This window comes from Oryctolagus cuniculus, chromosome 12, assembly GCF_964237555.1.
Source record: "Oryctolagus cuniculus chromosome 12, mOryCun1.1, whole genome shotgun sequence".
Lineage (NCBI taxonomy): Eukaryota > Metazoa > Chordata > Mammalia > Lagomorpha > Leporidae > Oryctolagus > Oryctolagus cuniculus.
Genome location: NC_091443.1, coordinates 43226183 through 43251242, shown reverse-complemented (window position 1 = coordinate 43251242; position 25060 = coordinate 43226183). Strand labels below are relative to the sequence as shown.

Here is a 25060-nt window from a genome sequence, read left to right as displayed (position 1 = left end):
GAGATGCTTATTAATTTCTTTCCCTGTGATGGCTTTTATCTTTAAACTATCCCTCTATGGGTTAGTGGAGTGTCTGTTTTTTCAGTGAATACCCTGAGGCATGTGCTGGGTGTGGTGGGGGAGCTCTGTTCAGTGCTTCAGGGTGAGGAGAGTGTCTAAAATGACTCCCAAATTGGGCACAGTAAATCTCTTTTATTTGTAATTTCTTTTTTCTTATTTATTTTTTTAATCAGAGGAGAGGTTTATTCAGCTCTGTTGGTGTTATCTCACACTCACCTCCTTTCCTCAAAGGAGACCAGTGCCTGGGTGCTTGCCCCAGTGGGTATAATATTAGTCCTCACTGCCACAAGAACCATACAAAGGATCCATGCAGTCCTTGGTGTGAGCATGGATCCTGCAGCAATAACCCTCACCAGGGAATCAGGGAGCCCTGAACGTGTGGAGCCATTCACAGTGACTGCCCAAAGACCCAGCCACAGCCACACCCTGCATCCTCACATGCAGCCAACAGTGTTTTCACAGTTCAGCACACAAGGCTCCCACAGATACAAGCACCCATCCCCTTGTCAATTCCCCAGCCAGACTCGGGCATCTCCTCTCAGCTGGTTGCTGGGCATGTGGACAATAGTTGGAGAAGCTGTTACATATGCCCAAAATGGCGCCCTGAGCATGTGGAGCCACCCACAGTGATTGCCCAAAGTCCCAGCAACAGCCTGCATCCTCACACATGGCCAAACTTTTCACAGTCCCAGCATAAGCCCCTGCCAATTCTCCCAGTCAGACTTGGGCATCTCCTCTCAGCTGGTTGCTGGATGTACGGGCACGAGCTGTCACAGCTGTTACATATGTCAAAAATGGCACCCGCTCGCTCTCAGCTAGTTACAGGACACTGGTGCTGGGTGGTCAGGGAGAGAAATGTGCATGCCTCCCCCCTTCCTCTAGGTTAGCAGGTACACTGTACCCCATGGGGCTCCAAGCCAGACTCGGGCTCTTCCCACAGCTTTATCGCCAGTGGCTTGGGCTGCTTTAGTCTGGTCTCGCCTCACTCTCCAAAGCTGGTGCTGAGGCTCTGAGCTCTTGGGGTCCTGAGTTCAGTGCATCCACACCCTTCAGGTAGATCCAAATGTCCATCTAATTTGCATGTAGTTTCCTCTGTTATTTTCTCCCTAACTCTTTCCTGAGATTGCACTCTCTCCACGTGTTTTAAACTCTCTTCCCCAATCTACAGCAGTAAGGTCCCTCCCTATTCCGCCATCTTGGTCTCCCCAGAGCAGGATTCTAATCCTTGTCTTTTTTTTTTTTTTTTTTTTTTTTTGACAGGCAGAGTGGACAGTGAGAGAGAGAGAGACAGAGAGAAAGGTCTTCCTTTGCCGTTGGTTCACCCTCCAATGGCCGCCGCGGCCGGCGCGCTGCGGCCGGCGCACCGCGCTGATCCGATGGCAGGAGCCAGGAGCCAGGTGCTTTTCCTGGTCTCCCATGGGGTGCAGGGCCCAAGCACCTGGGCCATCCTCCACTGCACTCCCTGGCCACAGCAGAGGGCTGGCCTGGAAGAGGGGCAACCGGGACAGAATCCGGCGCCCCGACCGGGACTAGAACCCGGTGTGCCGGCGCCGCTAGGCGGAGGATTAGCCTAGTGAGCCGCGGCGCCGGCCTCTAATCCTTGTCTTGAGAGTCTGATGCTACATCAGACTGTGCAGATTTGAATTTACTTTGATTTTTATTTTTTTTATTTGTGGGGCAAACACACATACACACAGAGAGCAAGCACTCTTATCTGCTGGTTTGCCCCCTAAATACCCACAATGGCTGGAAATAGGAGCTGGGAACTCAACCCAGGTCTCCCAAACTAGTGTCAGGAACCTAGTTACTTGAGCCATTATGGCCATCTCCCAGGGTCTGCATTAACAGGAAGCTTGAGTCAAGAGCCGAATATGAGTATTGAACTCAAGTACTCCAGTGTGTGAAATCAGTATCTTAATCAGTGTCTTAATTGTGTTTCTAAATGCCCACCCTTAAATTTATCTTAAGATTCCTAATTCAGCCCTGCATCTGACATGGTCAAATGAGTTTCTTGCTTCCTTTCAATAAGAAAAATAATGTGCATCTATTATTTCCTTATTAGTAATGATGTAAATTCCCATAAGTTTACCCACTAGATAATAAACTCTCACTGATGGTCTGAGAGAAAGGTTGAAAAAATTTTATGTGTGTGTGTGGGGGAGATCAAAATCCCAACCTATTGATAGATCCAATTCTTACATTCCCTTTTCCTCCCACTTCTCTTTATTTTTGTGAAGACTTTGGGCTTCCTGGGGTGAATGATGATTTATCTTGAACAAAGTAGAATTTGTTCTTGAATCCTGCTGGTGTAAACTCTATGCTAAATAAATGGAAATAGATATAAGGAATGAATCAGTGTGCTTACTTAAAAAGCAAGCATATAATTTGGATCTTTCTTTTTGGTGAGAAAAATTTATAAGACTAAAAGTTTTATTTCCTTGTCCCCATTTATGACCTCCTTCAAACTTTGTTCATTTATTTATAGGAAATAGTTTTCTTCCTCTCTTTCTTTCCCTCTCTTCATCACTTATTTTTATGTGAGGAGTATTTGGTAAGTTGGAGGAAAGACAGACTGTTAGCACAGTGGCATTTTGAAGTTGTACTATTAAAAATAGTGAATCTTAAGGAAATGTGGTGTCGTATGTGGTGTCTCTGTGCAACTCTGAATGACTACTAATAGTCAAGACTGATAGGCTATAGAGAAGCTGATTGGTGTTCCCTTTCCCCAGTGATAGAGCCAGGACATTTGTGGGAAAGACAGAGATAGAGGAAATAACGGAGACCAGAGAGGAAAGCACTTCATAAAGCCCACAGAAGACAGGCTGTGTGAGGACCGAGGAGTGCTTTGACAGGAAGAGTAAAGGACAACATGTATTGTGAAAATCTAATCGATGCAAAATGATTCATTTTGGTGATAGACAATACCTAAGAACAGTTTGTGGTCCAAGCTGATAGCCTTTTGCAAATGGAAGGGGGTACTACTGATTATGCTGAGACAAAGTTATGAGACTGTCAGGCATATCTGAACACATGAGCATACTTCAACAAAATTCATGGAAAAAAGGAATTGAAAGTTTATCTCGGGCTGGCGCCGTGGCTCACTAGGCTAATCCTCCACCTTGTGGTGCCGGCACACCGGGTTCTAGTTCCAGTCGGGGCGCCTGATTCTTTCCCGGTTGCCCCTCTTCCAGGCCAGCTCTCTGCTGTGGCCAGGGAGTGCAGTGGAGGATGGCCCAAGTGCTTGGGCCCTACATCCCATAGGAGACCAGGATAAGTACCTGGCTCCTGCCATCGGATCAGTGCGGTGCGCCGGCCGCGGCGGCCATTGGAGGGTGAACCAATGGCAAAGGAAGACCTTTCTCTCTGTCTCTCTCTCTCACTGTCCACTCTGCCTCTCAAAAAAAAAAAAAAAAAAAAGTTTATCTTGGCACAAAAACTTTGGAGGAGTAGAGGAGTCTTCAAAAAGTTCATGGAAACATTTATTATGAAAAAAACTATGCATGTATTTCAGCATTTCTTTGCAATTAAAAGAATAAACTTTTAATTGCATTATTCCATAGACTTGTTGAAGTGCTCTGATATGGTCCCAGACTATACCTATACATTGTCCCAGACAGTATGGGTGTAACTAAGAAGTTAGAATCTTCTCTTACTCAAAACATTGAGTTAAGTTATTAAGCAATGATGTGTCTGGCACTACATTGAGGATGTGAAGCTGACCCCCCACCCCACCCTTTTCTTTTATCCTAGATGAATTGTTTTTTCTTTGCCCTAGACTTTTCTCAACACTGAAGAGTAAGGCAAAACTTTCACAGTCCAGTTCACCAGTTGTGAAGTTCCTTAACAGTGCTTGTGTGTAAATAGATTCCACCTGGCCTTGCCCACATGGTGGTGGCTGCACAGCCTGAAGCATGATGAGTCAGAGCAATGTGGTTTTGTTCTGCTTCTGCCCTGCATAGGCTGGTTTTAATCAAATGAATGCCTAATCCTGTAGTGAATCTTATTAAGCCCTTTGCCCTTCCCCATTCCATCTGTTATACGTTTCATTCTTTATCCTCCACATAGAATAAGTCATGTTTTTTTCTCAGACCTTCTTTCTTTGAGTTTGATATCTTTCAGAGCTAAGCCTGAGTCAAGAATTACATTCAAGCTGAAGTGGGTCTGGCTGAGGATTTTCAGAATCCTGAGTTTCTTGAATGCTCTACATATCAGCAAAGGCTTTTTTTTTTTTTTTTTTTTTTTTTTTGATACAGTGTACTGGGAAGCCCTGCAGTTGATTTTTTTTTTTTTTTCAGACTTTCCTGCTAGGACCACAATTACTGTCTTCCCAGGGTGCAAAATAGTGACAGGGCCTTGGAGCACATGGTTATGGTGACATCTTCCTGGATCAGTAAATCTGTATGCCTGCCAGTCTGCTGTAGAATCTAAGTATCTGCTGGTAGATGGATTGTGATCTTGCCTCAGTGGGCCGTTCTGATCCTTTTGATCTGTTGGCTAGTTTACTATCTTTTTAACCAAATCATCCATATCAAAACCAACTGGATTAGAAAGTAGGTCTTGGGGCTGGCATTATGGCATAGTGGATTGAACCACGGCTTGTGATGCTGGCATCTCATAAGGGCACCTGTTCCAGCCCTGGCTGCTCTACTTCTGGTCTAGCTCCATGCTAATGCACCTGGGAAAGCAGCAGCAGATTGACCCAAGTATTTGGATCCCTGCACCCATGTGGGAGACCTAGATGAAGCTCCCTGCTTCAGCCTGGCTCAGCCCTGGCTGTTGTGACCATTTAGGGAGTGAAGCAGCAGATGGAAGATGGGTATCTCTCTCTCTCTCTCTCATGTCAGTCTGTCTCCCTCTCCTCTCTGTAACTCTGCCTTTCTAATAAAAAAAGAAAGTAGATCTCAGAGCCTCTGCTCAGAAAATAGTAAAACAGTACAGCTTTCTCCAAGGCACATATTCTGTTTATTATAGTATCTCTCTTTGGCAGATATTAAAAGATTTTGCTTAGGAAGAATTAACAATATTTAAAAGGTGTTGATGGTGGAGTTCCAAATTTGGTTCTCTTTCAGAAATCTCAACCCTAGACAGCTGGACTTTGTCCTCCTTTTGTATTTATTTATTTCATTGTCCTTTTCCCTCTGTGTAAGTTTGAGGGTAAGGTTCTTGTGTCTCTGTCGTCTTTGAAGACCACCCTAACCCTAGTGCTAAGTCTGTTGTTTTCCAAATAGAAGATAATTGATAAATGTTTTCCAAACTCAAATATCTTTAGTCTACAAATCTAATAGTTCCCTTATTTGATGCTTGCTTTATACAGAAACACTCACTGAAAGGTTCCTAGATGGAATGCAATGTATCAACTTGAGTGTTATCACTCAAATGTGCTTTGAGCAATAATAAGACCATACCAGAGGTGAGGAAAATATGGAAGTCACTCTGCATGCATTCTTTTTTTTTTTAAAAAAAATTAATTTTATTTATTTGAAAGACAGAGTTACAGAGAGAGGTAGAGAAAGAGAGAGAGGTCTTCCATCTGCTGATTCACTCCCCAGATGGCCACGATGGCCAGAGCTGCGCCAATCTGAAGCCAGGAGCTTCTTCCAGGTCTCCCACGTGGGTGCAGGGGCCCAAGGACTTGGGACATCCTCTACTGCTTTCCCAGACCATAGCAGAGAGCTGGGTCGGAAGAGGAGCAACCAGGACTAGAACTGATGCCCATATGGGATGCCAGCGCTTCAGGCCAGGGCTTTAACCTGCTGTGCCACAGCGCCAGCCCCTCTGCAGGCAGTTTTATGGGGAGCTTTTGCTATCTTGGTCACAGAATCTTTAGTCCTCTAGGGTTGTGGGTAAAACATGGGGTTGGTGTTATATCCAATCATTTTACTCTCGGGCTTATTGGTCTTTCTACCTAATATATATATATATATATATATACAAACCCATTTTGAAATAGATAGAAGAAAAGGTGTCTTAGACTCATAAACATTCAGCTAGAGCCCAGAGCCTGCCTTAGGAGGAGCATCTAAAATCCTCAGTAGACTTTGAAATAATATTAGGCTAGTATGTGCTCCATTGGGGAAATCAAAGCAAAACAGGCATAAGATATAAGACAAATGGCCACTTGATCCTATTTCTAGTGATTTAGTATTTTTTTTAAAGATTGATTTACTTATTTGGAAGGCAGAGTTACAGAGAGGCAGAAGCAGAGAGAAAGATCTTCCATCTGCTGGTTCACTCCCCAAATGGCTGCAACAGCCGGCACTGAGCTGATCCGAAGCCAGGAGCTTCTGTCAGGTCTCCCACTCGGGTGCAGGGGCCCAAGGACTTGGCCCATCTTCTACTGCTTTCCTAAGCCATAGCAGAGCTGAATCAGAAGTGGAGCAGCTGGGACTTGAAATGGAGCCATATGGAATGCTGACACTGCAGGCAGTGGCTTTACCCTCTATGCCACAGCACTGTCCCTAATTCAGTATTTGAACCTAGCTGTGTGCTTTCTACCCTGTTTGACACTTTTGCATTTCTTTTCTTTATTAGTAGTAATTGGGCTTCTGGTCAACAGGGATTATTATGCTTCATTACTACCTCTGCATAAAACTCTAGTTGCTATGAATTCTGTTTTTGTTGTGCTTGAACAATCCATATTTCTGATTCATTGATATGGCTGGTGGTGTGGGGATGGGCCATTACAAACAGATGAAGAAGGTTCAGTTATTAGGAAAGTTCAAATAAGTTTGAAGAACAGAGGTGTACAGAATGTGTTCTAGCCGCTTTCTCTGTTGGGAAAGAAGACTTCCTCTTATTCAGTGATGGGTGGTAAGAAATTTTAGGTACTATCCATCATTTATGTAATAGAAGCCATGAATTTGGTAGGCAAAAAAGTGTCAAACAGGGCTAACTCCATGTAGGCATGTAGTATCCATGCACAAAGCCTGCCTCCAGTCACTGTGTATGGAAGACTACTTTATAACTCATCAACTCCAAGTGGATGGTTTTTTGCAATTATAATAACACCAAGCCTTCCAGTCATCTACAGAAGGAAAACTCCCACCAAGATTCATATCTCCATTAGGAAGCCACATTCCTTGAATAAGAAGATACAGAATAGAGCTTTTCAATTGCAGATAAGTGTTTTTGCCCAGCTCCATCATTTTGCCCTGTATATGCCCAGGAGCAAACCAGAAATGCTTGCTATTAAATTTCTTCTGGAAGGATCTTCCCTCTACTTCCCTTCTGGGCCCTATAATTTTAAACTTCAAAATCCTAGCCAACCCTGACTGATGCAACACTATACATAGCTACTACTAAATGTAGGGTTTTTGGTCTGAGACTCCCTGGTGATTGGTGCCAACTGTAGTGCCCTAAGCAACAGCTTAGAAAGCCAACAGAAACTTAAGTTTTCAGATCTAAGTGTGAACAACCAGGTAGGGCTATGATGGAAAGCTTCCTTGAGGTGTAGAGATTGGGAGGAGATGTGTGGGCTGTGAATTGGCAGAGAAGAGGATGAAACATTCTGGTAAAACTGTATCGTCAGGGACAGGTAGGTTCTTAGGCTTGAACTTAAGTTGGAAGAAGAGAGCTGCATTTCAGGGACTTAAATTTTTAGAAGAAACTTATTTAAGAGGGAGTGAGAGAGGGAGAAACAAAGTTGGAGTAAATGCTCCCATCTGTCGGTTCGGTTCATTCTCCAAATGCCTGCAATGGCCAGGGTTGGGCTGGGGCCAGAGGTAGGAGCCAGCAACATAGTCCAGGTCCCCAATGAGTATGACAGGAACCCAGTTGCTTGAGCCATCACCACCACCTCCTAGTGTACACATTAGTAGGGAAGTAGACTAGGAGCCCAAGCTGGGAATTGAGCTCAGGCACTCCAATGTGGAACATATGGCTCTTAACTAGGCTAACTGATCCCACTCAGGAATGTCAAGTTTTAAACTGAGGTTTAAGGAAAGCAATGAGATTTCAGACACCATAGGCATGGCATGGACTGGATTGTGTGCCTTACTCATTATGTGTCTGTAGTATTTTTGCCTTTGGCAGACATGCAATAAATAAATGGGATTGAGTTTTCTGAAGATAAGAAGGGAGTTGGTGGAAAGATGTGATTTTGGTATTTTCCAGTCTCTTTTTTCTACAGTTCTGTGATTCTAGGAAGGCCGGGAGGCAAGAGAGAAAGTACATTTGAGATTCTGAAAGAGATTCAATGTGGCTGGAAAATGCAATGTGAAGGAATTCTGATGAGAGATGAGGCTGAAGTGGTATACATGAAGCCAAGTTATACAAGGTCTTCAATCAGTTAAGGCATTTGAAGATTTATTTATCTATTTTTATTTAAAAGGTAGAGTGACAGAGAGGAAGAGAGGACACCTTTTCATTCCCCAAATGTCTGCAACAGATACGGCTGGGCTGGGTCAAAATCAGGAGCCAGAAACTCCACCCAGGTCTCCCATGTGTGTGGCAGGAAACCAAAATCTCTTTCTCTCTCTCCCTCTCCCTCCCCTTCTGTAGCTGACTTTCAAGTAAATTAATAAATCTTTTTTTAAAAAGAAAAGTCTTGGTAGAGAGGGATGCATAAAGAAACCTAACCATGAGTGATTAGAGAGGTAGGAGGGAAATATAGGGAGGTGAGAGAGGACGAGAGTTTGAGAGTGAGCGGTTGTCCCAGTTTGCTCACCTTTATGTCATTAAGTCTCTAGGTTCTCAAATATCTCAAATTACTTCTGGTGAATAAGTCTAGGTTGGGGGGTAGGGGAGGCATATCTAGCAATGACCATGTGAATAACATAGCCCAAAGTCATAAGTCTATTTAAACACATTTAGGTTCTGCTCCCTCTGAAGATTTTACCAAAAGCTAAAGAGGAGAAATCCTCTTTATAGACTGTACAGCCACACTAATAGTAGCCAGCAGGGAAGCTGACCTATAAATACTCTGAGCACATTAAGGTAAGTACATTTTAAAAACAGTTATGTCTTTTGGCTATGGTCTAATGTGATGATTGGTGAAAATGGAACTGAAGAGTGACAGGAAATATTAATGGAAGGCAGAGCACAGTCCTTTGGCCTTAGAAAGAGCAATGTTCCCAGAGGGAAAGTTTGATGAGTAATGACCTTGATATACATCTTAAACATTCTGACAGTGAAGTAATGGGTGCTCCTTTTACTCTCTGATCACAGATTGTCCTTTGCTGTGACTAGGTTCACTACTTCAAGCCACCTCGGAGTACAAAGGCAGAAACATCACGACATCCGTCTTCCTGTTACAGGCAGTGGGTGCTGTCACAGGCGTGCTATCAGAGACTGTAAGTGGGTGCCGTAACATCAGGGTCTGCTTTGACTGCAGAGGGAAGAGAACTCAAGGTCTCGAGAAGGTGCGTTTTCCCGAAGCATCCCACTTCCCAGGTTGCTGTTTCAGAGCTGATGATTCACGTCTAGATGCCCCTCCGCCTCCATGTCCTTCTTAACACAAAATTTGAGTCAAGCTCGAACCTTGCTAAGAAAACATTTGCTCTTTTTAGTTGCTGCGGCGTTGGAGTCTAAAGACAGACTCTGTGGGAAGGCAGATCCTTAGTTACCTCCTCTCCAAGCTGTCACAGGAATTCAGATCTTTGCTTGCCAAAGCACTTCTATGGAGGTCAAGTTGTTTTTTTTTTTTTTTTTTTTTTTTTTATGTGTAGCCTTGAGTGACTCACTCTACTCTCTCAGCCTGTTATTCCCTCCTAACACAGAAGTCTGGATTAGGGGATCCTTGAGGTCCCCCACACCTAGCCTGTGTCTCCACCAAGACTAGCACTTACCTTTAGCCAGTCCCTTCCCTGGTAAACTGGGCTGCCTCAAGAGGGTTGTGCTGTATTTGGACCAGGAAAGCTTCTATATGTGATTGGGCAGAGAGAAAGCTTGCTTGCGGGGGGAACACCATAGGAAGAGGCTCAATGTTGAAAATATACCTACTGGCTGGTGCCGTGGCTCAATAGGCTAATTCTCTGCCTGCGGCACAGGTACCCTGGGTTCTAGTCCCGGTTGGGGTGCCGGATTCTGTCCCGGTTGCCCCTTTTCCAGTCCAGCTCTCTGCTGTGGCCCCGAGAGTGCAGTGGAGGATGGCCCAAGTCTTTGGGCCCTGCACCTGCATGGGAGACCAGGAGGAAGCACCTGGCTCCTGGCTTTGGATCCGCGCGGTGCGTAGCTGCAGCACGCCAGCCACAGCGGCCATTGAGGGGTGAACCAACAGAAAAGGAAGACCTTTCTCTCTCTCACTGTCCACTCTGCCTGTCAAAAAAAAAGGTGGGGGCACTGGAAGGAAGGCGAAGAGCCCTAATTGCTTGTTCAGTGGCCTACAAGTCATATTCAGTAGATTCTGCCTGGCCTTGCCAGTCCTTGATGATAGCCCAGTCTCATCAGTTTGTGTTTACCTGGGTGTAGGGGCTATAGGTTAAGAGAAAGAGTGTTGGAGACAGACATTTTGTTGTTGTGTAACCTTGGATGAATTGCTGAACTTTCTATACCTTATTTTCTCTATCTTTTAAACGAGAATGCCTCACAGACCTGCAGAAAGATAAAACAATACAAACAGAACAAAGCAGTACAGAGTCTGATGTGACAGGAGTTGCCTCCCTTGATCCCAGCGCCGTTCACTTTGCCCTTCTCCTGCGCGTTATTCCCACTGTCTGGAGCTCACGTTCACCACAGGCGGGTCCTCCTCTCTGTCTCAGTGCTTGAGTCATGCTGCTGCCCCAGGGGTGCGTTGCCTGGCCTCACAATCTGCTAACTGCTCTTTTTTTTTTTTTTTTTAATTGAAAGTCAGAATAACACAAAGAGTGATAGAGAAAGAGATTTTTACATTTGCTGGTTCACTTCCCAAATGGCCACAATAGCACAAGCTGGGCCAGGCAGAAGCCAGGAGCCTGGAACTCCAACAGGGGGTCCCATTAGGGTGGGAGAAGCCCAAGTACTTAGGCCATTTTCTGCTGCTTTTGCAGGTGCACTAGGGAACTGGATTGGATGTGCAGAAGCTGGGTCTTGAACCAGCACTACAATATGGGATGCCAGCATTGCTGGTGGTGGCTTGGCCCACTGCACCACAGCACTAGTCTCCTGGTAGCTAGCTGCCTTATATCACTTAATTGATTTTTGCCCATCTAGGTTGCTGCTTTCTGAGGGAAGAAATCCATCACATACTGGTTTCCATTATGTAAATCTGGTAAGATGTTAGGTGCCCATCATGATATAAGCAGTTCTTGAATGAAGAATTGAATATAGAAAGAAGTAAATTAGAGAGAAAGGAGTAGTGTGTGTAATGTTTACAATCTAAATGGATGCTGAAATCAGATTTTCTGAATTTGAATCCTGGTACTGCCGGTTATGAGCTTTGTAATTTCAAAAGAGTTGGTAAACCTCTGTGCTCATCAGTTTTTGCATCTGTATAATGGCAGTGGGGAAAAATAATGCTTCTCTCAGGGTTTTTGTAAGCATTTAGTTTAAGTAATTATCTGAAGAATGTTTAGAGCAGTGCCTCGCACATAATGCTATCAAAGCACCGACTATTATTTTAAAGAGTATGGGCTTCAGATCAGACAAACTTGAATTCAAAGCCTGCTCTATTGCTTACTGATTTATTATGTGACCAAAGTTATTTGGTTTCTCTGTACCCCAGTTTCCTTCTCTGTAAAGTTGGGAAAATAGGCCTGCATTCTAAATTGTTGTGTAAATGAAACTGAGCTCAGAACCTAGAACATAGGGTGGGCCTGATACCTGGTGGCTATTGGAAGGCTGTTTCAGTCTCTCAGAAGCAGGAGTTTGAGGGTGTCTACATAAGGATTCATTGCAGTAGCCCAGGTCCCAGTTAGAAAACTAAAAGCCTGAGCCCTAACTGGGAAACGGTGAGAGAAGAGTTGAATCAGGGATTACAGGTGCATTGAGGGAAGGAATAAGGAAGTTACTTTGTGTTGGTTGCTAAGCTGTGTCACCAAAATCCTGACCAAATTAGGTCACTCTAAATACATTTGAAAGGAGCTGGAGACTTTTGCCCGTGTGAAATTCCAACACAGGTCCATACCTGTCACTTCTCTGCGTATCTCTGGTTATGTAAGGTGTTGCTTGTGTTTTGTCCTTGTGTAGCAGCTGTGTTACTGTCATGGTGATGCTGCAGGTGTGGGTGAGTGGAGATGCACCGTCCTCTGCCAGTGATTCTTGTTCTCGGAGAAGGTGAAATTCCCAGTGTGGAGTTTGTGTATCTCAGGTGAAACTTGGCTCTTGTTCTGAAGCTCCACGGGGGCTCAGGGAGTGCTGATTTCTAGGGGATCAGTCTGTTCTCACTCCTGAGACCTGATTTGGTCTTGAAGCATGTTCTTGTCCCAGGAGGTCTAGGTTCCCTTCTAACCTCTGCCAATGGTTGAGGGGCTGACTGCTTTCCACCATTCAGGGCAGAGGGGACTTCAGGGGTGGGCTCAGTCAGGAATCCCACTAAGGCCCATCCCCACCAGGTAGGGAAGGGGAATAAAGAGCAAAGAGGAGGCAGGCAGGCCTACGCATGAATGACTTTGTATTCGGGTGACCGTTCCTCTACCATCATCTGAATCTGTTCACATTTTTCATGGTCCAACGTTTTCAACTTCTCTTTCTGTCCCACTTCTTTGTTTGAATTTAATGCTAAGTTCCACAATGCTGTCAGTTCTTTGGTAAGGAGATGTAATATACCTCCACTTCAAAATTACAGATTTTCAGGGGTGGGTACTGTGGCACAGAGGGTTAAACTGACCCTTTGGACTCTCATATCCCATATTGGAGTGCCTGGTTTTGGCTTCCATCTCTGCTGCTGATCCAGCTCCCTGCTAATGTGCCCAGGAGGTTACAGATGAAGGCCCAAGTATTTGGGCCCTTGCCACCCATGTGGGAGACCTGGATGGAGTTCTTGGCTCCTGGCTTCGGCCTGACCTATTCTGGACTTTAACAGGCATTTGTGAAGTAAGCCAGCCGATGGAAGATCTTTGTGTTTCTGTCATTCTGCTTTTCATATAAATACATTCATAAATATTTTTTAAAATTACTGATTTGGAACACGTTTGTTATGTAATTCACCATTTCATTAAAATATTGTGACTTCATTTCAGCAATTCCAGTTGGTTTCAAATATCAAGATCAAAGTAACCACTTCCTTTTTTTTTATTACCGCAAAGTTCTTTATGATTAGTTTTATTTTTCACTATATCCAAATAGGAAAAACAAATCCTTGTTTGACTTCATTTTGCATAATATTCAGATAGGAGGAAGTTTAAAGAAAACAGTTATGTTCAGGTGGTTGGCCTGGATGTAATCAGAGATTGTTTTCCACCTGGCCTTGTACCTGAGGAGTTTAAAAATGTACTGATGGCTAAGTCCTACTCCTAGATGATTGAAAATGACAATCCATTGGGATGGTGTTGGGGGTGAAGGATTTTAGTCATTCCAGGTGGATCTGCTGGGCAAACAAACTTGAGAGTTATGGTTGGATTTTAATTTTCACTGTTGGATTAGGAAATTACATGCATTGAATGTAAAGAAATTTTTTGAAAAAAGATTTATTTATTCAAAAGGCAGAGTGACAAAGTGAGAGCCAGAGAGGGAAGGAGGGAAGGAGGGAAGGAAGGAAGGATCTAGAGAAGGAAGGAAGGAAGGATCTAGAGAAGGAAGGAAGGATCTAGAGAAGGAAGGAAGGAAGGATCTAGAGAAGGAAGGAAGGAAGGATCTAGGGAAGGAAGGAAGGAAGGATCTAAGGAAGGAAAGAAGGAAGGATCTAAGGAAGGAAAGAAGGAAGGGTGGATCTTCCATTCTCTGATTTATTCTCCAGGTAGCCCACAATAACCAGGGCTAATCCAGGCTGAAGCCTGTATTCAGAAACCCCATCAAGGTCTCCCATAGGGGTAGCAGGGACCAGAGTACATGGGCCATCATCCACTGCCTTCCTAGGCACAGTAGCAGGAGATTGGATTGGAAGCCGAATGGCTGGGATTCAAAACAGTGCTCTGATGTGGGATGCCAGAGTCATAAGTGGTGGCTTAACTTGCTGTACCACAAAGCCTGCCCCTATAAAACAGTTTTTTTTTTAAATTTTTTGACAGGCAGAGTGGACAGTGAGAGAGAGAGACAGAAAGAAAGGTCTTCCTTTGCCGTTGGTTCTTCCTCCAATGGCCGCCACGGCCGGCGCACTGAGCTGATCCGAAGGCGGGAGCCAGGTGCTTCTCCTGGTCTCCCATGGGGTGCAGGGCCCAAGCACTTGGGCCATCCTCCACTGCACTCCCTGGCCATAGCAGAGAGCTGGCCTGGAAGAGGGGCAACCGGGACAGAATCTGGCGCCCCAACTGGGACTAGAACCCGGTGTGCCGGCGCCGCAAGGCGAAGGATTAGCCTGTTGAGCCGCGGCGCCGGCCTAAAACAGTTTTTTAAAATAATGTAACTGATCATGTTAAACTAAAGCTTGTTCTGTGCCGTCATTTTTCAAACCAATCAGTATTTTACAGATGATGTTTTCAGGATATCAGTAGTTCTAAAAGGGTTTGCCTTTTAAAGGGTACAACTTCAGAATTGAACTTCTTGTGGGTAGTGACCAACTGGAGGCCAGTGGTGTGGGTGGTGAGATAATTCACCAGAGCCGTCAGAGTGAGCAGAATTAGAAAGTGCTGCAGAAGAACACGCAGGACAGCCAGAGGCTGACTGCTGCAACATAGTGTAATCTTCAGTCTTTTCTTAGGATGAGTTTTTCCATGGTCCAACAGGTTTTCCCAGGAAGGTAATTTACATTTATGGGTGGACCTGGAGAGTTTGTACAGCTTGTAGCTTAGGGGGTTTTCCCAGGGCACCAAAGGCCCTGGGGCAACCCTCCACACTTTGGAAATATTCACTTATCTTTTATCAGGGCCTTAAACTGTGATTGTATTGGTGTTACACACCTGTGTACTCTGGCATATGATCATGTTTACTCCAGTGATTCTCAGTGACCCTGGGGGCAGGGGGAGTATCTCTTTTTTCAGAGCATACTTGCTTTTTCAGATTGACTTTTTCAAATTACTCCTCCCCTATCCCACCCCCCAGTATGCTGTTATTTTAACATTCTTGAATAATATTAATTCACTTAGGTAGGAATCCTGTAAGAGCTGAAGAATAAAGTTTGTTAAATTGGCAGAGCCCAATAATTGCACAAAATTTTACCGATCAGAGTTGAGTTCCTCTTCTGCCATCTTGGTCTGCTTCCCAGGTTAGTGTGGGCCCCAGCTATGCAACTGCAGTGGGCAGTTGATGGTGTGTATCTTCTGAGTATGTGAGGGCAGAAATTCTATTGAGAGCCACTTTCTTGAAAGGTCCCTTGACACTCTTATTAAGTATAGCATATTCATCTTTGTCTTTAGAGCTCTGTGGAAGTGCCAGTGTAGAAGCTGCCAAAAACCTGGGAGAGGAAATTCCTTACATTTTATTTGCAAGTATGATGCAGCTATGGCTCTGATCCTGTCCATTTTAGGGCTAGTGTGAAGGGAAAAAAGGAAACCATTCAGTATAAGATTTGCCCTAGAATGGCACCTGTGGCTGAGTCCCTGAGTAGCTTTCTCTTCAAGTTTAGTTGGGGCGGGTTGCTTTTGGGGCCAGAGTTCTGATCATTAGCATTAGTGGTTGTTGCTCATTAACATTTGTGAGGAATACCCAAATCACACCAACAAAGGGTGTGAAACCCTAGCTTGTTGGGGGGAGGAGGGGTGAGCAGTCCTGTTTCTTCTTGGATTAATACCAGACTTATTTCCCATGGTGCAGATCCGTTCTTCTCTGCGTGGGAATGTTTAATGTTCCTCTGGTAGGTGAACGTTTCATTCAGAGAATTTTTTAAACACAGATCTTTTTTTTTTTTCTTTTTAAACTCATCTTGAAACATCCACAAGCCTAAGAAAATGATTCCTTTGTGACAATGATTTATTGATGAATTTGTAAAGGCCTTTTGATGTAAGAGTGCTTTCGCTGCCATGTGGGTCCACTGCTCTTTCACAGAAAGGGTTAACCAAGGCCCAGACACTCCTCTGCAGCCTGGAAGCTTTGTGCAGATAGCCAAGCTGGGGGCTGAAAGAGACTGCGATTCATTTGTTTGTATATAAAGCTTTCATTCCCAGAGTCCTAGACATACATACCAGGAAAGATGATTGTGAAAAGCAGGGACAAACCCCACACCCAAGTGTTTCCTGGCTGCCCCACTATAGCTAATGTTGTCTGACGGTGTGGCCACTTGGATGTTTAAACAAAATTTTCTTTTCTGGTGGTGACTGAAGACTAATTAGGCACACCCAGCAGTTCATCATAAATACTGTTATGTATGTCCACAGATCTGCCTGAGTCTTGAAGACCTTTAGCTTGCAGATCTTCAGCTCTCCCTTTGTATTGCACCCTTTGTGGGCTTTGTTCTGGAATTGCGACTCTTGAGGTATGCTCTTCTGTGGTGCTGAGGAACTGTTCAGAGGGCTTGTGCAGAGAGAGAGAGCCCCAGCTAGAAATGTCTCCCAGGACTCCGAAGGCGCCTTGGCTTCCTTTTCCACTCTAGTTTCCAAGCGGCCTGGGTCTGGCTATCGCAACAGCACCCCCTAGTGTTACAGGGTAAGGATACATTCCTGCTTCATTTAATAAGGCGAAGTGTTGGGTGTGGGGAACAGGCAGCTTACCATTTATTAAACAGTTTAGCCGAGGGGAAATATGCCACAGCAGCTGAGAGAGGAAGATTAGAGATAGCCTTAGGTGGGGTTTTAGAGCACTTTATAAAAATGTAAAGGCTGAAAGGAGTCATGGGAAGGAATCAGGTCCCTGGGGAAGGAGATGATCCTGTGAACACTTGTTCATTCTTCAAAGAGTCCAAAGAATGGTCAGGGCCTTGCCACAGAGGCCTGTGGTTGCTGAGACCAGGGCCCTATGCTAGGGGCCAAAGCTTGTTTTTAGAGGAGGTGAAACTCGTATTCCAAACACTCCAAGGGGCAATTTAAAGGCGACTTAAGTATAAATGATACTTACCAGATAAAAAAAGATTTGATCAAAGAAGTAGATCTTAAGTCTAACAGGGAACAAAGGGAGTATAGAGAAGGCAGAGGGCTGCTTCCTTCCTTCATTTTGTCCCTCTAACAATTATTTGAGTTGCTCTTCAGTAATGGCTTTTGTTCTGTGTGCTAGGGGTGTAGATATGGATAAAGCAGGGTTCCTCCCCTCATGGAGCTTTCATGCTTTATGACTGCAAGGATGTGATTTGAGGACACAGAAAATACCCAGTACTCAAAGTTGTGTCCTCTCTGACCAATTTCTGAAATTTCTGAAGGCAGACCCCTTGCGCATTAAAGGTCTGCTTTCTGAGACCGGTACCATCAACGGAGTGCCTCTGCACACATTCTGGAGTTCCTCTGCACACATGCTGTCTAGCCAAAATGACAAGACTGAGAGGGATAGAAGGACTGGGGGGTGGAGTGACAACCCGAGGACTGGCAAGCTGTGGCCTTGTGGAGTCTGTCTCAGGGCCAAGATTTCCTCATCTAGACAAACAGCTGTACTAATTCTTGTTAGGTCCCTTCTAGCTCTAACCTTCTGCTTTGTGTGGCAGACAGCATTTAAGGAGGCACAGAGCATGGAGGTGTTACCGGAGAAATTGCAGGGTTCTTGTCTTCGCGCAAGAAAGAATTCAGGCGTGAGACAGAGTAGTGGAAAGTAAAAGTAGCAAAGTTTATTAGGGAAGGGACATCCGTAAGAACGGATGGGCACCTCTCCAGACAGGACCTGGGAGAGAGTGCAGTTGCTCGGACTGGGGGGCGGGGTGGGGGGAGGAGCAAGGTTACATGGTTGAGTGGAGAGATTACACCTGGCCAGACCAGGCAGGCAGCTCAGCAGAGAGGCAGAGGGCTGAGCGCGCAGTCCAGTTGAGGCTGGGGGTTTTTAAGGAGATGGTCTTGCTTCCCCACCTCTGCTCCTCTTGGAACAAAGGGCTTTTTGGATGTAAATAGAAAAATTTCTGAGTTTTCCCCTGAAGGTATCAGACAAGAGGAAGGCTAGCTGGCGCCATCCTGAGTTTAGAGGAAGGGTGAGCAAGACCCCCTGGAGAATGGGGATCTGGAGCAGGGTGTTTGAAATGCAGATACTGGGCTGCATCTGGGAGATTGTGGAAGATTTGTCAGGCAGAAGGGGCGGGGACCTCCACCTGGCAGGTTATCAGGTAGAAGGGGGCAGGGCAGGATGCGAATACCGGGCTGCCCCTGAAACATTGTCAGCAGATGCATATGCTGGACATAGATGTCTTCTCTTTAGGCCTTTATGTCGCATACACATAAGCTCCTAACTGACTTCCTACCTAACAGAGGCACCACTGGGAAATCTGGATAATTGTTTAGGGCTGGGGTGGGACCAGCTTGGATGCTAAATAAAAGAGAATATAGAAAAGGAATAGGATTTGACAATTAAACTTAGCCTGTTTAAAAAATGTTTCTAGGGTATTGATTCCCAGGTTCAATTTCTGACTAGAAATTGCCTTGGAAGGAAGGGTGGTGGTATCAATATTGTGGTCTTGGATTTTTTTTTTTTTTTTAAGAAAGCCCAATTGGTTTTACTTTTATAGGTCAAATTAGTTTTCAAAATTGCCTCCCAGTTCACAATAATTAGGCCTGACCCTCAAGCTGCCGCTGCTGCTTGAAAAGCTCTATGGTGTGGATTTTTGAATGTTTCACCCTAAACTTTCCTATTTAAGGTGGACACAGGGTACTGCCGACCCATATTACCCATATTCTTCGGATCCTAGAGAGCACGAGGCCTACTTCCTGTTGTACCTGAAATATTCAATTAAGAGTATATTTTAGGAAATACTTTGAGTTTGAAGCATGATTTTGCTTTTGAGAGAACATGCTCCAATAGAGAGACACCCAGCTGGTATTCTTGGCTGTTTTCCTGACCCACTGTGTAACTTTGGATACCACATGACTTCTCCTTGGAAAGACACATGTAAAATCCCTGAGCTCCTTAGAGAAGACACTTCATAACTGTACCCTCAAAGGTCGGTGTGATGGAGACTAGTGAAAGCTTTGACTGGGTTTAAACATTGCAGGTGTTTTTTGCCAGGTTCTGCAGCAGCTAGAAGTTATTGATCCTCCTCCTGGCAGTTTTCTGGCCAGGCTTTCTTTACTTTGTGGCCTTTTTCTTTGCAGAGTTTCCAGGACTCTGTGAAAACTCAAGTACTGTGTAAACAGGCTTGCAGGGTGGAATGTGGGCGGGGTTTTTTATTTGCAAATTTCTTCCCACACAAGGCTGGCTTTTAAAGAAATAACACCAAGGACCAACAGAAAGGCAGAAAATTAGGGTGGCTTTGCGACTTTCTATGTGTGTGCTCTGCCACCTACTGGAAAAGGATCACCAAGCTTGGAAAGCTGACTGGCAGAGCTGAGGAGGGTGTGCAGCCTCGGCCCTTCGTCTCTCTCTGAGGGCCAGGCAGGGTACACAAAGATCGTGAAACGCCACGCTCTGCCTGGTGTTTTGTTTGGTTGTGTTTTTGTTGGGTCTCCTTAACTGGCGGCAGGGATTAGGCCACCCACCTCAGGGCTGGGCTGCTTTGGGATCCTGCCTCACATCATCATCTGGCCTCATTCCTCTGGAGACCCAGTATTTTAACTGGGACTGCCCTGAAGTATTTTTCACTGGTTTAAAGTGGAAACAAACAAAACAAAACATTAAATCCAAAATAGGGAGCACAAAGACTGCCTTCAGGCCAACTGGCCATTCAGGAAAAGGAATGCCCCCCCCCCCCCCCCCCCCGCCTTTTTCCCTGAAATGATAGTGTTCAAATGCCCTTTTACAAAATGGTGCAGATAGATGAAACTTACCATTACAATCATAGATTTACTTGGCAAAATAAAATGTTCGTGTGGTAGACATGTGACAAAGTGCTTAAGTCACCCCTTGGTGACACATCCCATATTGCAGTGCCTGGTTCAAGTCTTGGCTGCTCTGCTTCTGATCCAGCTTCCTGCAGTGGTGGGTGCCCTGCGAGGCAGCAGATGATGGCTCAAGGACTTGGGTCCCTGCCAACCCATGTGGGAGACCTAGATGGAGTTCCTGCCTCCTGGCTGTTGTGGGCATTTGGTGAGTGAACTAGCAGATGGGAGATCTCGCTTCATCTGTTTCTGTCTCTCTGTTTCTGTCTCTCTATTGCCCTTCCAAATAGAATGAAAAATAAGCAAAAATTTTGAAAAAGTATCCTAATTCTTTTAACATATTTTCCTGTCGTGAAATCCCAAAGTCTGGGCAAATGCAGTTTGCTCCTCCTGTGGCCTCACCTTTCCCTTCATGTGACAACTTGAGTGGAAAAGTGGGGTCAACAATCCTCGATTGTAACTTCCATATTTTCCCTGGCAAATTCTCCGTGGATTTTTCTGTGCTGTGACCCACATAGAAACACAAAAATAAGAATGTCATAGAATGAGGATAATGTTTCTTCACTAACTGGGTCGTTGCTTTATAGATGAATTTTGGTCTGTAGTAAATGCTTGGCCTGGTTTTGTACCCTTTTGGATCATTTTCTTCCTCTGGACTTCTCCATGGAATGTGACCTTCCTGGCTGGATTTGGATGTGGAACTCCCAGGGGAAGGCTTAGATTTTTTTTTTTTTTTGGCAGGCAGACTTTCAAGGCAACTGGGACAGGATGAGGAGGCCCAGATTCCCTGTTTCTTGAAATTTCTCATAGGCGTACGATACTTTTGAAAGATTTTTAAACCAGAGCATGACATTTTCATATATGTGATTAGCTAAAAAAAAATCTCACAACTGACATAATGAAACTCATTTGTTTATTACAGAGTATAATTATGGAAGAGTGTTTTTTTCAAATGTTTTAAAGCCATAATTTAAACAACATTTATGAAGATTAGAAGGAAAAATTGGAGTGACTTTGAGACAGGTTTAATGAAAATTGTCATTATGAAAAACTTGGAATCAAATTTATTTTGGAGAAGGAAATTAGTTAATAAGGACAGATAGTTGAGATCTTTAGGTGGGAACTGAGAAAATTAGTTTGTACTGAAGCCAGTACTCATGGCATCTTCATTAGAAATAGATGTTAGCAAAAACTAAACTTTTAAAATGTTTGTCAATAACAATTGCTTTGAGTGAACAGAGATTCGTGATTGCAGAATGTTTGTTTCTTATGGACACACACAGAGTTTGTGACCTAGCAGCTATGTGAAAAAGGTAGAAGAATCTCTTCTAGTTAATTTTCATGGGCCAGATTGCTAGAAATGTGTCCAAGAAGTGATTTCATGAAACTTTTAGAACTTGGCCAAAAACTCTGGCAGATCGTATCATCTGGTAAATATTTAAGACTTTGTGTATATTATTTTCAAGGAAAGGCAATAAACTGTAGACAGTTTTTTTTTCTTCCAGCAAAAATAAAATACTGCAGGATTGTTAGCATTTGAATCAGAACTTTGTTACGCGAATGAGTTGCTTTTCTTTTTTTTGGAGAGCCCATATTATATCTGATGGCACTGGGTCAACTTAAATTCTCTTTCACTGAAGAGAATGCCCATATAAAAGTTCACTACAATTTGCCTGTTAACTTAGTGAAATCTTGGCATATGGAAGCTTTATTTTTCATTAACTGGTAGTTTTTCCTTTTTTAGTTATTTATTTATTTGAAAGTCAGAGTTAGAGGAGAGGCAGAGAGAGAGAGGTCTTCCATCCGATGGTTTACTTCCCAATTGGCCGCAGTGGCCAGAGCTGTGCTGATCTGAAGCCAGGAGCCTCTTCTGGGTCTCCCACGTGGGTGCAGGGTCCCAAGGACTTGGGCCATCTTCCCCTGCTTTCCCAGGCCTTAGCAGAGAGCTGGATCAGAAGTGGAGCAGCTGGGACTTGAACCGGCGCCCACATGGGATGCTGGCACTTCAGGCCAGGACGTTAACCTGCTGTGAGTCCTGGCCCCATAGTTTTTCCTTTTTAAAAACTCTTATCTTAAAGGGCTTATGGGATTTTGATGTCACCTTTATTTTAAAGTTTCAGTATGTGTCTCAAGAGCAACTGAATGTGTAAATTCTTCTATGTAGCAGGAGAAGTGGAAGGCAAATGTCAGGGCTATGGACTGGCTTACATGGGTCCTAGCTTTGTGTTCATGATACCATCTTGTATTTCTTTTCCAATGGGGTTCATTTCTGTCATCTCATTTGGCATTCAGGTATCTATTAAAGTGAGGGGTAGGGTATTCATGCTTATTCTAAAACTTGGGAAACAGTCACAGATGAGGAGTTGCTTTCTTGTCTCCTTTTGCTTCAACCCATTGTTCTCTTGGTAATGAGGAAAACCTAGTAATCAACAACTTACTATATGCCTAACTCTGTACCTATGTTACTTTTTTTTTTTCTGGTGAGACAGGTGTGTTATTTTTTTTTTCCTTCTTTTTTTTTTTTTTTTTCCAGATGAGCAAAGAGTGGCTTATAGGGATTTAATATCTTGTGGGAGTTTATATATCTAGTAAGCAGCAGAACTGGGAACTGACCCAGTTCTGATTTCATGACCTGTTTTTGAAACCATTGCATCACACATCCTGCCTAGTTATGCTACAGAGAAAGCAGCTTCCACAGGCCTGTTGAATCCAGCTGTCTACTACTGGGCTCTCAGCCTGCTTACTTGCCTCCATGGTCAGCATTGAAGAGCAAGAATTTGATCTGGACCTCCCAGAAAAGAGTTCTAGAAAGGTGGCAAGATTTGATGTCTAGCTCAGGGACATCAGTCACTGTAAGACCGCTCTCTCAGATGTTTTGCAACAGCATGACGGGAACACAGTAAATGAGTCTGCCCTCTGTATTGACCACAGTCCTGAGGAGCAGGCAAGCAGGAGGTGGCAAACTGGACCTGCCTGCCCAGTGTGTTGGCAGGCAGCATCTCACAGGCTTTATCCCCGCCCTGGCCTCTTCCCCTCTCTGTTGCTTTGGGCAAGTTCCCAACTTTTCCTTAGATCAAAACGAAGACTTCTTGGCTGCCTACATCCGATTGTCACTAGGGTTTGGCTGTCTCTCAGAAAAGGCCGGCTGGGTTGGCCTAAACTTTCCTCCCGTGGCATGCCAGGAAGTTGAAACTCCACTGAAGGACCTTAAAATCAACAACTATCTGTTTCATTCTGTAGTTACGGCTTTGACTCAAAGGTCAAGGTACCCGAAGCCAAGTCAGTGGCGTCTTGAGGGCCAATGTCTAGACGCGAACCTATTTGTCTTTACAAACCTAGCCCTTCTCTTTAGACCCTCTGCCTGCCACTGCTGGGGAACTTTTTTTCTGCCAAGGGCCATTTGGATATTTATGAAGTAATTTACGGGCCATACAAAATTGCCAACTTAAAGATTAACCTGCTATGGATTCACTGATTTTTGAGGCCTGCCTGTGGCTGCCTTGGCAGGGCCAGACCAGAAGGTCTCATGGGCCTTACCTGGTCCACAGGCCGGTCGTTCCCCACCCCTGCATGAAATTGTATCTGAATATTAAGCTTAGTCTAGAGACGGGGTGCTTTTTGGACTATTTTTGATCTTAATAGCTGTCTGCAGTATTGTTACTTCATTGATTGTGGATCTTCGAGAAGGAATAATTTTGTAGAACACATACACTTTGTATACAGTTTGTGAAAAATTTACCTTCAGAAGATGTGTTACATGCCTGCCCATGCACTGTTTGTGTTGGAAGGAGGAGTGACATCTAAGATCTCCATTTATCTTTGTTCTGTGAGGTTAGTGAGATTTAACTCTTCAGTTTCTTCTGTATCTCAAACATTCAGATATCCTAGTTACCCACCACAACAAAATATCACAAATTTTCTAAGTTTTAGGAGGAAGGGTGTGGTCATGTTATGGGCAAGAACTTGGAATAAAAGTTCTTGCCCCCACAGAAATAAGAATTCAAAGCAGAGGGATACATTTAATGCACAAATGAGAGCAGGCTTTATTTAAGAGAGAGAGAATGTGGGTATGAACAATTCCCCACAGAGAGACTCATTAAGGATGGGCCAGAGTTGCCTGTGAGGAGAGATCGTGCGAGGAGGCCAGAGAAAGGCCCATAAGCAAGGTCCAGAAGCCAAAAAGCAAAAGGACCCCTCCCATGTTTATCAGTCCCTTTTATGAGGCAGGCAGTGGTACCTAATTGAATATACAAATGGGGTGGAGTTGAGTGTACATGAAGCCTTCTGGGGGTTTTGTGGCCCCTCCTCAAGGAGCTTAACTTCTGTATGGCCATGATGGTCCTTACTGGCCCTGGATGAGACTCAGGTACATCATGGGGGAATGAGCATAATGGATTGACAGGTAAGGGGGTGGAGTTACAACCCAGTGTTACACAGAAATTATGAAGAAAAAATTTCCAGCTTAATTTATTCCTACCTACCTCTCTACTCAGTTCCCCATATCAGTTAGATTGTTGCCTTCTTTTTCCTATTGTAGTCAACAAGCACCTGCTCACTTTCAAATTTTTATTTATTTATTTATTTATTTTTTGACAGGCAGAGTGGATAGTGAGAGAGAGAGAGATACAGGGAGAAAGTTCTTCCTTTGCCGTTGGTTCACCCTCCAATGGCTGCCGCAGCTGGCGCACTGCAGCCGGCACATTGCGCTGCGGCCAGCACATCGCGCTGATTCGAAGCCAGGAGCCAGGTGCTTCTCCTGGTCTCCCATGGGGTGCAGGGCCCAAGTACTTGGGCCATCCTCCACTGCACTCCCGGGCCATAGCAGAGAGCTGGCCTGGAAGAGGGCAACCGGGACAGAATCCGGTGTGCCGGCGCCGCAAGGCGGAGGATTAGCCTAGTGAGCCGCGGTGCCGGCCTTACCTGCTCACTTTCTAATTCACTACAGAAAGGCAACATGTCATCTTCACTTCTGCATATTAAGAACATGGTTTCTAACATTGTTTTCATCATGGCAGAAGCCTATTTTTTTTTTGTCTTAGATGTTCCTTATACTGCTGTTTCCTCTTCTGCTTCCTAAGAGGAGGCAGTCTCATTCACATCTGGCAAATGGGAAA

At 44.5% G+C, this 25060-nt stretch overlaps 1 protein-coding gene across 4 annotated transcripts in view; it reads left to right on the top strand.

The window, feature by feature from the left end:
• Window positions 1-25060, top strand: part of AKAP6 (A-kinase anchoring protein 6) — a 618005-nt gene that overhangs the window by 22573 nt on the left and 570372 nt on the right. For 3 of the 4 annotated variants that reach the window (XM_051822154.2, XM_051822151.2, XM_051822152.2), the window contains exon 2: window positions 9226-9419. The exons of the other annotated variant lie outside the window; for it this stretch is intronic. The gene's annotated coding sequence lies outside the window, so the exon portion shown is untranslated. The remainder of the gene's footprint in view (window positions 1-9225; window positions 9420-25060) is intronic. 4 annotated transcript variants of the gene reach the window in all.